General features: G+C 57.6%; 1 protein-coding gene and 1 pseudogene across 10 annotated transcripts in view; both read left to right on the forward strand.

Moving 5' to 3' along the window:
• Positions 1-13,923, forward strand: part of CACNA1E (calcium voltage-gated channel subunit alpha1 E) — a 366,950-nt gene that overhangs the window by 28,389 nt on the left and 324,638 nt on the right. The gene's annotated exons all lie outside the window — the stretch shown is intronic.
• LOC127489473 (large ribosomal subunit protein uL30-like 1 pseudogene) overlaps positions 1-13,923 on the forward strand; it is a 33,505-nt pseudogene continuing 19,582 nt past the window's right edge.

A 13,923-nucleotide genomic window follows, 5' to 3' on the forward strand; every position in this document is an offset into this window, starting at 1 on the left:
GACTGAGCAGGATCCCCAGTGTGCAGAGAGAGGAGGGGACTGAGGAGGGTCCCCAGTGTGCAGAGAGAGAGGAGAGCTGAGGAGGGTCCCCAGTGTGCAGAGAGAGAGGAGGAGAGCTGAGGAGGGTCCCCAGTGTGCAGAGAGAGAGAGAGAGGAGGGGACTGAGCAGGATCCCCAGTGTGGAGAGAGAGAGAGAGGAGGGGACTGAGCAGGATCCCCAGTGTGCAGAGAGAGGAGGGGACTGAGCAGGGTCCCCAGTGTGCAGAGAGAGAGAGAGGAGAGCTGAGGAGGGTCCCCAGTGTGCAGAGAGAGAGAAGAGAGCTGAGCAGGATCTCCAGTGTGCAGAGGGAGGAGAGGGCTGGCAGAATCTCCTGTTGTATCCTCTGAGTGCTCTGAAAAGCTTGGTGGTGGGAGGTTCACTCTTGTACAGGTCAGACTGCCCAGAGACTCCCTGCTGGTGGAGACCTAGAGCTGAGTAGGCTTGCGTGGCTGGGGGCCCACGGATGACCACCCTGTCAAGAAGAGGCTGTACTGGGCAGACTTCCTGGGTCCAGAAAGGGTAGAAAGTTGGTGTGGTTTGGCCGTGCCTCTCCAGTCTCCAGTGCAACAGCAGCTCCAGAGGAGGACTTGACAGGAGGATGAAGTTTTGCCTGAGGACAGCCAGAGAGATTTTTCAGCCCCATACCTCCCTCCATGAGGCGCCTCTTGGACAAGCCTCATCTCTTAAGCAGTGAAGGCAGGAGCTCTTGCCATGTTGAGCTGAGCAGAGGTGGAGGATGGCCCGAGCCCAGGCAGGGCCTGCTGACCCCTGCTCCAGGAGCCCCTGCACACACAGCACAGAGGAGGTGGCCTAGCCACAGAGTAGATGAGCTTGTTCCGGGAGGCGTGCTGCAGGCGCTGCACTGGGCTTGACCATGGGTGGCCATAGGTGCCTCTGCCAGGGGATGCTCCTCTCCCTGAGGATGGAGTGGCACCCAGAGCCCTGGTTTAAGAAGGCTTTGCCCCCAGGGCTGTCATTGATGTGGAGCCGACTGGGGAGAGGGCAGTGCCAGGTGTGGCAATCAGACAGCCGGGCTGCACCTCTGCCACAAGAGCCAAAGCCCCGGAGCTGGGCCTGTCTTTAAGGCGTTGCTGTGCAGCCCTGGGCGGTGTCCATGGCCTGGGCTTCCTTGCCCTCTCCTCACCTTTTCCTCAGCCCCACTGGGGCACCTGTCCTGGTCTCCTGGCCTGAGCCATGCCCACTGCTATGCTGCTGTCTGCAGAGCTCTGTGGGGTTGCAGGGTGTGCCGGGCTCTGCACCCCCTCTGCTTTGACGAGACACCACCCCACTTTTCAGGAACCAGGAAGCACTTTTGTGGATAGGCAGTCCGAGCTGGGGGCTTGTGGGCGTTTCTCGTGAGAAGTGCGCTGAGACCCTCTGGCTGCCCCTGCTGCCCCAGGAGGTGGGCGTGTGCACTCTTGCCTTTGCAGAGGAGCCAGCTGTGCTTTGTGGGGTGGTTGGGCCCCGCGGGCCAAAGCTGTGGCGGAACTGCTCTGTCCCCAGCTCCTGTGCAGGAGCCGTGTGGCAGGGCACTCTGGGTGGAGGCTGTTCCAGACCAAGCCTGGCTCTTGGGCTGTGCTGGTTGCACCACAGTGGCTCCTGCTGCCCCACAGCTGGAGAGTTTCCTCACCCTGTCCCTTCCTCCTAGACCTGGTAGGAGCTCTGTCTTCTTGGCCCTGGGACGAGTTCTAAATGCAACCCTGACAGCAGAGAGAAATCAACCAAGGGGTGCAGAAGCAGCACCTGGGCCAGCAACTCCTGAGTGTGTGCTGGTGGCTGGCACTGCCCTCTCTCAGGTATCAGCTCAGGACACTGCCTCCAGGGGCTTCGCCCTGCCTGCTGCTGGCGAGGGGCCCCTCCTCTTGCTCTGGGGGTGACCCAGTGGCTTGCTGATCAGACAGGGGCAAGTCTCTAGGGCCAGGCTGCTTCCTTCCCTCAAAGCTGGTGCCAGGAATAGTAGCACCTGACCAGTGCTGTGCTCAGATGTCCTCAGGGGGCAGAGCTGGCCCAACCCTCCCTGCTCTGGGTTCCCACTCTGAAGTGAACACACTTCCCTTCCTATACCAGTCATTATTTATACCTTATCTTTGAGAGCTGGGTGTGGCCAGGTATCCTGTGTGAGCGCAGTGATGGTTGGCTGGTGGTGAGAACTTGAGGAGGAGACTGCCCATGTAACAATGTGGTTGGTGTGAGGCTGTGTAGACGGGATTTCCCATGTGTCAGAGTGGATGTGAGGCTGTGTAGACAGAGTTTCCCGTGTGTCAGGGTGTGGGGAGCAACTGGGAGCAACTCGGACTAGACTAAGTTACTGGAATTAAGACTTATTCTATGCATCTGCTCTCCCACAATATGGCGTGGGAGAGGAGAAAACAGCTTCTACACACCTGCCTCCAGTTCAACCAATAAACAGCAGGACCTGCTCCTGATTGGAGGAGAGCAGCGTACTCGGCGTGTGGGTAGCAGAGTTGGGATTGGTGGAAGAGGACTATAAAGGAGGAGAGAGACAACATGCACCAGGAACATCTAAGAGGAACACCTGTGCAGCCCCCGAGAGAGCCGGCCGGCGGTGTGCCGCTCCCCCGCGGAAGTGGGGAAAGTGGCAGGGGGAACTGCCCTTCCACGGAGGTGGAAGGGTCGGTAGCCAACCCGGGAAGAACCAGCAGCAAACCCGCGGAGGGCCAAGCAGACAAAAGAACAGCGCAGGGTCCTGTGTCGTTCCTCCATGAAGATGGGGAGTGACATCAGGGTGGTTGGGGTGAGCCTGTGTAGACAGGGTTTTCTGTGTCAGGGTTGGTGTGAGGCTGTGTAGACAGGGTTTCCCATGTGTCAGGGTGGTTGGGATGAGCCTGTATCAACAGAGTTTCCCATGTGTCAGGGTGGTTGGGATGAGCCTGTATCAACAGTTTCCCATGTGTCAGGGTGGTTGGGATGAGCCTGTATCAACAGAGTTTCCCATGTGTCAGGGTGGTTGGGATGAGCCTGAGTAGACAGGGTTTCCCATGTGTCAGGGTGGATGTGGGGCTGTGTAGATGGGTTTTCCATGTGTCAGGGTGGGTGTGAGGCTGTGTAGACGGGGTTTTCCATGTGTCAGGGTGGTTGGTGTGAGGCTGTGTAGACAGGGTTTCCTGGGTATCAGTCAGGGTGGTTGATGTGAGGCTGTGTAGACAGGATTTCCCATGTATCAGGGTTGAGGTGAGGCTGTGTAGACAGGATTTCCCATGTGTCAGTGTGGTTGGTGTGAGGCTGTGTAGACAGGGCTTCCCATGTGTCAGGGTTGGGGTGAGGCTGTGTAGACAGTTTCCCATGTGTCAGTGTGGTTGGTGTGAGACTGTGTAGACAGGGTTTCTCGTGTGTCAGGGTTGGTGTGAGGCTGTGTAGACAGGGTTTCCCATGTGGGTGTGAGGTGGTGAGGTTGTGTATGTGGGACTTCCCGTGTTTCATGGTGCTCTGTGGTGAGTACCCTATAGGCCACCTCTGGTGTTTCTGACATGGGGCAAATTCATCCTCACCTGAGCCACCACTGTTGAATTGCGATTGTAAGGCGGCTTCTGGTTCTCTCCAGACCTCACAGCTGTGTGGATTGCTCCAAGCAGTGGATGACCTCTGCTGTCCCTGTAACATGGGTCCTCAGACCCGAGGGAGCCCTGGTGCCCACCCTGGTTGGTCTCCAACCAGACTTCTGACGCCACGATGAGGGTGGCATGATGCCTCTCCCCAGGGATGGGAACAGGTGCCCACGCTTCCTCTGGAGAGGCCCTTCCTGGCCTTTCGGATTTGCTGGTGGACGTCTTTCTGCTGAGCCTGGGAGGCTGGGTGTGTTCCGGGGAAGGTTGAGGGAGGGAGAGAGGTGAGCAGCCGGGGCTCGAGATCCCTGCAGGAGAGCAGGGGACTGCTGGCCTCTGTTGGAGAGGGGACCCTGCTGGCTGTAGCCTTTCCTGGGCTTGCAGCAGGTGCTTTCTTCCCAGGCCTCTTGGCCTTGTTTGGGAGCCGTTTCTGGAGACAGCAGGCCCCTGGGGTGACTTTCCTGGGTGATGGGACCCAGCTGCTGGCTGCAGACGCAACTCTGGTTTGCTGCGAGACGCGGCCGTGGGCCTTGTGGTGGCTCTGCCTTCCGCGGTGGTGTTTCAGAGAGCATTTGGTGAACTCTCACCCAACACCTAATCTTTCCAGGTTGCAGGAGAGGCTTGTTTTAGGTATTAGGGGAGCGACCTCATTGGGGTACGTGGAGGGTTATCCTTCCTGCAGGTTTCTGGGAAAATCTGCTTTTCTGGATGGACTGGAGGTGGATGTTGTGTTTTGGGGGCGGGTGTTGGTGATGGGATGTGTGTTAGAGCTGATGCCGATTTTTCACATCTGTGTGACACAGGCGTCTGTATGCTGCCGTCCCTCAGATGGACATGGGTGACAGGCTGTCCCCATGACATTTCCCCATATGTCTCTCCCTCAGCAGCCAGCCACATTCCTCCCTGTGACATTTCCTGCTTTCGTCATTCTACCAGGCCCTCAGCAGCTGTGGAACTGACAGGAGTTTTGGGGATACTTGAGTATTTGCACATTTGCATGTGCAAAGCTTTGGGGTGTCCAGTTGCTGAGGAGTCTTTTCCTGGCCCTTGGCCCCTGTGCGGTGGAGGCCTGGCCTGATGAATTCACCAGCAGGTATTTGTGGAACCCTGGCCATGGTGCTAGCGCGTGGGTGCAGTTAAGCAAGGCATTGCCCGTTAGCTGCGGGGCTCAGGTCTGGACCAAAGAGGGAGGCAGATAGATATGTGCAAGTGCAGAGCCCGTATGAAGGTGGGATAGGTTCTGCCTTGGAGGCCTGGGGCTGGCTCCCTGAATAGAACAGCGTTTTTGCTTGGCCTTCACAGGGGGCGTGGCAGAAGGAAGGCACAAGGGCAGTGTGGCAGACACGTGGAGTCTTGAGCGTGTGTCACAGATGTGGCAGGTCACAGGAGGTCCACTTGGCTGCAGAGGTGGCGATGTGGTGTGTGGTGAGTGGGCTTGGAACAGATTGGTCTGCAAGGCCCTTCTGTGGTAGGTCTTTGCCCATGTGACCACTTGGTCTGCAAGGCCTTCTCCGGTCGGTCTTTGCCCACGTGTCCATTTGGTCTGCAAGGCCCTTCTCCGGTCGACATTTGCCCACATGTCCACTTGGTCTGCAAGGCCCTTCTCCAGTAGGTCTTTGCCCACGTGTCCACCTTGGGCTTTGCACAGAGCCCTGAGTGACCAGCTGCCCTGCTGCTGTCTCTGGGATTTCCCAGGCTGCCGCTGTGCAGTGGGTGCCATCTGTGTCCTACACTAGGTGTGAGTAATGTAACTTCATTTGGTTTTCTGTAATTCAAGTTGATCTCTATAATGAAGGAGAGGGAATGGCAGTGTCACTGAATGCTTAGGGCTGTGGCTGGCTTTGTGGGGCCGGGGCCTCTGTTGCATGCTAGGCTGGGGGCTGCTGGGACGCAGCTCACTGTGGGGTCCTTCTGGGTCCTCTCGGCACAGGGATCCATCTTGCAGCTTTGCTGCCTTCCTGCCACTGGCTGCAGGGAGCCCCTTGGGCTGTCCACACTCTATCCCTAGTGCACCTTTTATGGAAAACAGTCTCAGCCAGCCTTCAAAATGTGAAACTTGGAGTCACCCTGTGACACGGCAGTTCCCCGCTAGTTATACCCAAGACAGCTGGAGTGTGTGTCCACACAGAAACTTGTGCACGCGTGTTCTTAGCAGTAACTCGTCATGGCCAGGAAGGGAAACCTACAGTGTCTGTCAGCCGAAGGGGAGACAGAAGAGGCTGTGCATGGTGAGTGTGCTCTGCCCCCAGGAGGGCTGTGCACGGCACCGTGTCACATCAGTGAGAATGCAGATGGTTCCATAGGGACCCAGCCTAGATCAGTGGTCTCCAGGGGTTGGGGGTGGGTGTGAACCAGGGGTGAGCGGCTCCTCACAGCAGTGCAGGTTCAGCAGGTGTCTGTGGACAGGGAAGCAGACAGGTTCTGGAGTTACTGGTGGTTGCCGCTAAGAGCAGTGGCTCCTATGTTGTGTGTGTTACACCTCAACTTTGAGTGCTGAGTAATACCGGTGCTCTTGGATACCTCCACAGCCATTTCTGCTGCCACACTGCCTCCCTGAACCCTGCCTGGGAAGAGGGCGAGGACCCTGGTGCTCCGAGAACCTATGGGAGGAGGGTGGGGCAGGCACAGGCTCCCCTCCCCAGGGACCTGCTGTGTCTCCCTGCCGCTGGCCCCAGCCCCCACCCTGTTCCCCATACCCAGGAACTCCATGTGGCTTCTTCCTGAGGGTCCTCGCCTATGGTCTGGACACTGAAGGTGCTGCTTCTTCCTAAGGGCTGGGCTTGGAGAGCTGTGGAGCAGGAGATCACTGTGTCCTCCTGTGTGGTTTTGTGTGCTTCCCTGCGTGATGGAAGGGTGCTGGGGCTGGAAACCTCAGCCAAAGTCACCCTGCTCTGGACGGGGCCCTGGGAGTCACAGGCCGGTGGGCTTGGTCTGGGCTTTTATTCCCATGGCCCTTGCAGAAGGGCCATGGTTGTCAGAGGCTAACTCTGGGCAGGAGCACCTTGAAGAGGGGCTGTCCAGGCCCACTGCCCTCCACCTGGCCTACAGGTGCATCTGCCTCCACCCCTGCCCTGGCAGGTCTGCCTTGGTGCCCACGTCTGCTGTGTGTGTCTGCAGCAGCGTGGGAGGCTGGCCTTGGTCTCTAAGTCCCCTGGATGGCTCTGCCACTGAGTGGCTTTGCAGATGCCCCTAGGAGCCTCCATTTCCATGACTGTAAGCGGGGACACAGTCTCCCTGTTGGCTTCTCCCTGTAGATTAAAGTGTCTGCCAGTCAGCAGTGCTGGCCTGGGCAGTCAGTGTGCTCATGCTTGCCGTGATCCTGAGCCAGGCCCTCACCCTCTGGGCTGTCTTTGTGTCAGTGAAATGGAGCTGACATCGCCGCTTCTCTGAACCACTGGGACCCCTGGCACTCAGAGGGCATCTCGTGGACCCTGAACCCCTCCCTCACGGTCTCTCCAGCACCTCCTGGTCCTTTCTCTGCAGAGGCCAGAGAGGGTGATCCTTGTCCCAGTCATAGACCATAGCCTGTTTGCTGCTGTGCCTCCTGTGCCTGCCTGGCAGGTCATCTGGGGTCTTCTGCTGTGGGGGCTGCATGACCTCCTCGCTCTGGCGGTGAGCCCGCCCAGCTGCTGTTTTTGCCACCGCCGCTGGTCACAGCCTCAGCTCTGCACCCAGAGGCCCCGGCCTCTGCAGGCCTCAGTTTCCCTGTGCAGACGATGACAGTTTACTTTCCTGTGTTTCAGGATCCTGCTGGGGTCCAGCTGGTGGCAGATGTGGGAATACTGTGCCCTTCAGAAGCACCAGACAGTGCAGGGGTTCTGGCTGTGGGTGCCCGACTGCCTGAAGCTTCGCTGACCCTCACACAGCTGAGGCTCATGGCAGTCAGGAGTGGAGCTGGCACGATGAGTGCCATCCAGGGAAACACATCCTTAGGGACTAGGAGTGGGGAAAGTGAGACAGAAGGTAGGGCGGGGGCCTCAGGCCAGTCAACCCAGGGTGCACTTCTGACCCTCGGAAGTCCCCTGCGAGTTCCCCAGCAAGGCTGGGAGGCTGACCAGGAGCCCATGTCCCGCACACCCTGACCTCATGCCCCTCAAAGCCCCCAGGGAGTGCGTCACAGCTGCCTCTGAAGCCCCTGCTGCTTGCTGCCTCCCGCTGAAGATAAACCTGCCTGTGTGCTGGAGGGCCTGATCTCGGTGTGTTAGGGCAGACTGGGCAAGCCTGGGCTGAGGGTGTTGAGCCAGCTTCAGCCGTCGCTCTCGCAGTGCTCATAGCACCACCAGGAGGGGGAGCGGACGGGCCAGGAAGCCAGCACTGCAGCCCTGGGAGCCTGCCCTGGGGCACGGCTGAGCTGTGCTGTGGCAGGGCCAGCCAGGGCGGCCAAGGTGAGATGTGGAGAATCTGTCCTGGAAGTGGTGGCCCTGTGCCTGGGCAGGGTCTTTGGCTGCTTGCCCAGAAGCAGCCCTGAAGCAGAGGCTGAGAGGAGCTTCCAGCAGACCAGGGAAGGTGTAGGCTCAGATGGGCTGGGCCTCAGCCTGGCCCTGTTCCCGGCCATTTGTCAGCTGTGGCGTGGGCTATGGGCCCTACCAAGGGACCCTGAGGAACACTGCCCTGTGCATGGAGCGTGCTCGCTGGGGTGGAAGCGCCCATTGTAGATGAGCAGGATGAGGCCGGCTCCTGTCTCTGCTGTCCCAGCCTGGAGTCAGCACTGGGGGTGGGAGCAGGAGATCTGCCTCTCAGCCTCATTTGTTGTGGTGCTCAGGTGAACAAGGGGCACCTGCTTCCCTGCCCTGGAGCTGGTGTCTGCATAGCAGAGGAGCAACCCACTGGAGGCTGAGTTAGTAGGAGATGCCCCTGGGCACAACCATAAGTGTCCTCAGGAGAGGAGGTGGACACAGGTGAGCTCTCCCAAGACTGCTGTTGGGGACCTCTGCTGGGACTGACCGCCTTGCAGGGGACCCACGACCTGCCATGCCTGTGAATCTGGGGTCCCACTCTAGGCACAGGTATAGACAGCCTGTGATAGTGGCCCAGAGATCAGGGCCTCCAGGGACTTGGTTCCCATCTGATGCCTTCTGCTCTAAGCACCTCCCACGTTGGTGCTGCTGTAGTGCATCACCCCAATCCCCATCTTGAGGGCTCTGCCACCTGTGGTCCCCACTATCAGACGCTCAGTGCTGTGTACTCACCAGGAGCAGATTGGACTTCCTGGCTTGGAGGTTACAGCAGCCTGGGTGTCCAGGTGGGATCCACCCAGGACACGTGTGGCTGATGCCTTTTGCCTGCAGCCCACTGCAGGGCCCACGGGGACCCCATCATTTCCTTTGCCCCCTCGCTTCTCTCTCTGGGGACTTGTGTCCATGCTTGCAGGGTTTCCCAGGAGCGACGGCGGCCAGGGGCAGTCCTGGCACAGTACAGGACTGAGGCGTGGAGTGCCTGTGACCCCAGACGGTTTGCTTTGCTTCTGTGAACCTGAGACTGAAGAGAAAGCCTTTGCTTTTCCACGGGGCCTGGGGTGCTGCTCTGATGCCAGAGTCACTGCCACTGCCGGGGGCCCTCCGTGCCCACCTCCATGTCTGATCTTTACTTCTTGGGACAGCAGGGGCCATCCCAGGCTCCTCCTGTGCAGGCTGGAGCAGTGCCTTGCAGGTTTGCATCCTTTGATGCTTGCTTGTTTTTGCAGCGTGATTCTGCTCTGTGCCCCTGCCTCATGTATCCGGTCACTACTTTTGAGGCTGTCACAACGTGCCCCAGACTGCCCCTGGACTCCCTGTTCCCAGGACAGACCTGTGTGTCTCCTTGCCCAGCTCTGCAGAGGTGCTGTTGAGGGGGCCTGTCCTCATCTGGATCCAGGCCTCTGGCTGGGTGCCAGCTCCAAAGTGCCCCTGAGAGAGCCCCCTAGATCCAGTGCCGCTGAGAGAGCCCCCCTGACTTGTGCTGCTCCTTTGGCCCCTCTCAATGCTTTTTTCCATTTCAGACCCCAGGGAGGTCCCCTCAGTCATTCCAGGACCAGCTGGCCATTTCTGTCTGCCATGATATTAATCTTGTGAGACATGTGGGAGGCTCTTGCTGTCCCTCAGAGGGACACAGAGTGTGCAGTTGGGGAAGAAATGAATAACAAGCAAAACGTCAAGTTTTTAGGTGAACTTGATTTGGGTTAATACTTATGTTTATACTTTAATTAGAAGTTGAAACCACAGAGAGTAAAGGACTGTTTCATAAGAATTGAGGTATGGTAACTCAGACAAATACAGTTCTGTTCCCGAGCTGTGAGAAATCTGCTGCCTGCTTTGTACCTTACTCTGCTTCCTTGGAAAACAATGCTGCTGCTCACCATGGCAGAACAGCCCCACCGATGCACTGGTCCATCGCCGTGAAGTCCCTAACCGAAGGAAAGTGTTTCACAGATTTCCCAGAATAAGCAGGAGGAAGGTGTTTGCTTACAACCAGTGGCAAATGAAAACTACTTGGACAGAAAATTCATGGTAAAACCCCCTTGTTGAAAGGATTTCCAAAACATAGTTAAATGATCTGAATTAGAGATTCGGACGCAGGAAACCGAGAAAGCTTGAATTCGGGAACCCTAGTCTGAGGGCAAAGAGCTGTTCCTTGGTGGAAGACACAGGCTGAAGGCTGCTTCCCCCCAACACTTCCTCCTTGCCTCGTGAGGTCAGAGCAGAGCAGGTGGGGCAGGGCCTGCGACTGGGTAGAGGACTGGTTTTGAGAAAATTGTGTTGAGAAAACCCCCTTCTCTCAGAGGATGTTTATGGTCTTGATTTGCACGGAATGTGTTTCTGGCACTCCAGGAAAGGGGAGAAATCAACGTTGGTGAGGTGGCTGGGCAGTGTGTGGGGTTGGATCTCTCAGCTCTACCCCTACAGTAGGTCTCAGAGGGCAGGGGCAGCAGGCTCAGCGTGCAGTGGGTTCTGCAGCACTGCCAGGTCTGTGTACGATGAGCGGTCAGGGCAAGAACGCGCATCAGCCGAGATCCCAGGCCCTGGCCTAAGACTGCCAGCTCCAGCTGGGACGCTCCTCACTTGACTTGCACTGGAGATGGCTGTCCTGCCACAGTGATCCAGGGACGGTCCCATGTCAGCCTGTCACAGTGAGGTGGGGACGGCTATGTGTCACCCTGTCACAGGGAGCCCGGGATGGCTGTGTGTCAGCCTGTCACAGTGAGCTGGGGACAGCTGTATGTCAGCCTGTCACAATGAGGTGGGGATGGCTGTGTGTCAGCCTGTCACAGGGAGCCTGGGATGTCTGTCTGTCACCCTGTCACAGCAAGGTGGGGACAGTTGTGTGTCAACCTGTCACAGGGAGCCTGGGATGGCTATGTGTTAGCCTGTCACAGTGAGGTGGGGACAGCTGTGTGTCAGTCTGTCACAGTGAGGTGGGGATGGCTGTGTGTCAGCCTGTCACAGGGAGCCTGGGATGGCTTTGTGTCAGCCTGTCACAATGAGGTTGGGTGGCTGTGTGTCAGCCTGTCACAGGGAGCTGGGGACAGTTGTTTGTCAGCCTGTCACAGGGAGCTGGGGACAGTTGTTTTTCAGCCTGTCACAGGGAGCCCGGGATGGCTGTGTGTCAGCCTTTCACAGTGAGCTGGGGACAGCTGTGTGTCAACCTGTCACAGCAAGGCAGGGATGGTTGCTTGTTAATCTGTCACAACAATGTGGGGACAACCACGTGTCAGCTTCTCACAGTGAGCTTGGGATGGTTGTGTGTCAGCCTGTCACAACGAGGTGGGGACGGCTGTGCATCAGTCTGTCATAGTGAGCCTGGGATGGCTATATGCCAATCTGTTATAGTGAGCCAGGGACAGTCACTTGTTAGCCTGTCACAGCAAGGTGGGGCCAACCACGTGTCAGCCTCTCACAGTAAGGCCAGGTTGGCTGTGCATCAGCCTGTCACAGTGAGCTGGCTCCAGAGTGTTTCTAGCTTGGAAATTTCCACGAATTCAAGCCTTGCACAAAATGCAGTGTGGGGGCTGGAGCTGAGATTACCTGGCTCTCTGCCAGGTGTTCCTCACGGCTCTTTCTTCAGTCTGTTTCCTGCAGAGTGGGGCGGTGGCAGAGCCCGATGCTCACCCGAGCGTGTGAGCGCCCCACACTGACAGCGTACTGGGGGCCTGGGAAGCCCAGGAGGCCGCGTCGCAGAGCTGCCTTTAAGTGACTGGTGGGAGTCTCCTACCTCAGCCACAGAGGTGGGGACCCCCAGCCTGAAGCATGGCACCTCGTGAACCAGGGAGTCCAGAGCTGCCCAGTCCTGACGCACAGCAACGCTGTGCCAGAGGCCGTGCCGCTCTGGGCCCCTTCTCCAGGGACGTCCCGGTGCCCAAGGACTGACACTGTGTGTTTTCTGTTTGCTCTGCAGTGCAAGCATTCGTCACACACTAGATATTCAACAGCTGTGCACTGAGCGAACAGGAAAGCGCCCGAGTGGGTGAGGACAGACCTGGGAACCATCCCGTCCACCTGGGTGCTCTTTGTGGTTTGCTTTAAAACAGACTGTCTCCGGGCCTCCCGACCAGGAGAGGGAGCCGCTGCCCTCCTGGGCAGAGATGAGAGAAAAGGAAGGAGGGGCGTGTGGTGGCTAAGGAGCCCTGGGGACCTGCAGGACGGAGTCTCGGTCTCTGAGCTCTCATCTTCCCTTGTCACTGGGAGACAGGCTCAGAGGGCCTCATGCTGACAACTGGCTTTACTATGACCTCCCCTGTTCCCTGGTTCCCAGCCTGCTGGTTTGGGCTGGAGAGGGTGGGGAGCGGCCCTCAGGGTTTGGCTTCTCTCTCGCTTGCTGCCAGGCCAGAAGGACAGGCCCTGGTCCCAGTCCTTTGACATCAGGTCACTCCCCTTTGCACCTCAAACCTCTGCTGTCAAACCCGTGGCTGAGTCTGTATTGGGTGGGATGTCCTGCTCCTTGCCATAGGTGACCCCGTGAGCCTGAGTTTTCCAGACAGGCTGGAGAGCCTGGAAATTGGGAGCCAGGATCTTGTGGTCTTTGCTGCTTTGTGCTCTCAGTGCTGCTGGGGACGATGTGGCTGCTTGGAGCTCAGTTCTTCCACTATTTGTGTGAGGAGCTGAGCCGTTCCCAAGGAGAAGGGGTTGACTGTATGGTCCTCTGCCTTGTACATCCCTGTCAATCCTGAGTCGCAGTCATTCCCGTGTTCACTGGGTGGGAGTTTGTTGAGTGCCTTCCAGGTGTGTGCGTCTCAGATTTGTGCAAATAAAGGAAGTCAGTATGGGTCCTCTGGAAATCACAGGCAGTTGTTGCCAAGGGAGTTGAGTGGATGTGGGGGGTTGACTCTTTAGAGTGGGCAGGGCAGGCTCCATAAGGGAGGGTTTCAGTGGGGCCTGCAAGGAGGGATGGGATCAGGGGCACAGCCTGGAATCCCAAGTGCAGGTGATTGTGAGAGCAGGGACAGAAGAAAGGTGTGTTCCCCAGTGAGATGGTGTTCCTGGAGCCCAAGTTCACGTGACAGTTGCGGTGGTGAGATGAAGTTCAACATGACTGGGTCAGGAGGGACACCGGAGGGCCCAGGGAGCAGGGCTGTAAGAGCGTGAGCACTGGGTTTTGAAGCAGATTTCCACTAGAGGAGTTGAAAGCTAGGAGATCATCTGTAGACGCCCACAGTGCTCACTGTGTGATCTCTCCTACGTCCTGTTGTTAATGTTCACAGCCCTGAGGGCTGTTGCACTGTCTCAGCAGAAGGAATGCTGAAGGCCATCCAGCCGCTGAGATATGAGCCTAGGACTTGTGTGGGGGAGTCTGGCTCCAGCATCCCATTCCCTGTGTCTGTGGAATCCTAGCAACATGTCCAGAGATGCTGGTACCCACAGATAGGAGTAAAAGGCACATGGTTTTGTCCTTTAGCTCTTGGCTAAGAGCAAGTTACTTACAGAGTAGAGATGAAAAGTGAGATTCAAACTGTGGTGGCGTTCACGGAAATGGGGAATAGTGGATAGAACTTGGTGTGTGTTTGTTTTGGGGTTGAGACCACATAGAACTTGGATCTTGAGCCAACCCTTCTCTGTACACTTGTCATATGCGTGTAAAATTAAGAACAGAAACGGCTTCTGACCAAGATGGTATGAAAAGGACCCTTGAGCTGTCCACTTGAAACAGCCACAAGTCAGATACCACACGTGGAACTCTGCTGGGCAGACTGAAGCTCAAGCAGAGAGGTCCTTGGTCTGAGAGATGAGTGCCGGGGGCGAGTCCTGTGGCTGCCCAGCTGATGGTCTTGATGTTTCCAGGCTGCACTGCAGGACATGGAAGTCCCGGTGAGTCCAGTGGACTTCCTGACTTGAGGAGAGAGGAATGGGA

The sequence above is a fragment of the Oryctolagus cuniculus genome, chromosome 13 (genome assembly GCF_964237555.1).
Source record: "Oryctolagus cuniculus chromosome 13, mOryCun1.1, whole genome shotgun sequence".
NCBI classification, from domain to species: Eukaryota; Metazoa; Chordata; class Mammalia; order Lagomorpha; family Leporidae; genus Oryctolagus; species Oryctolagus cuniculus.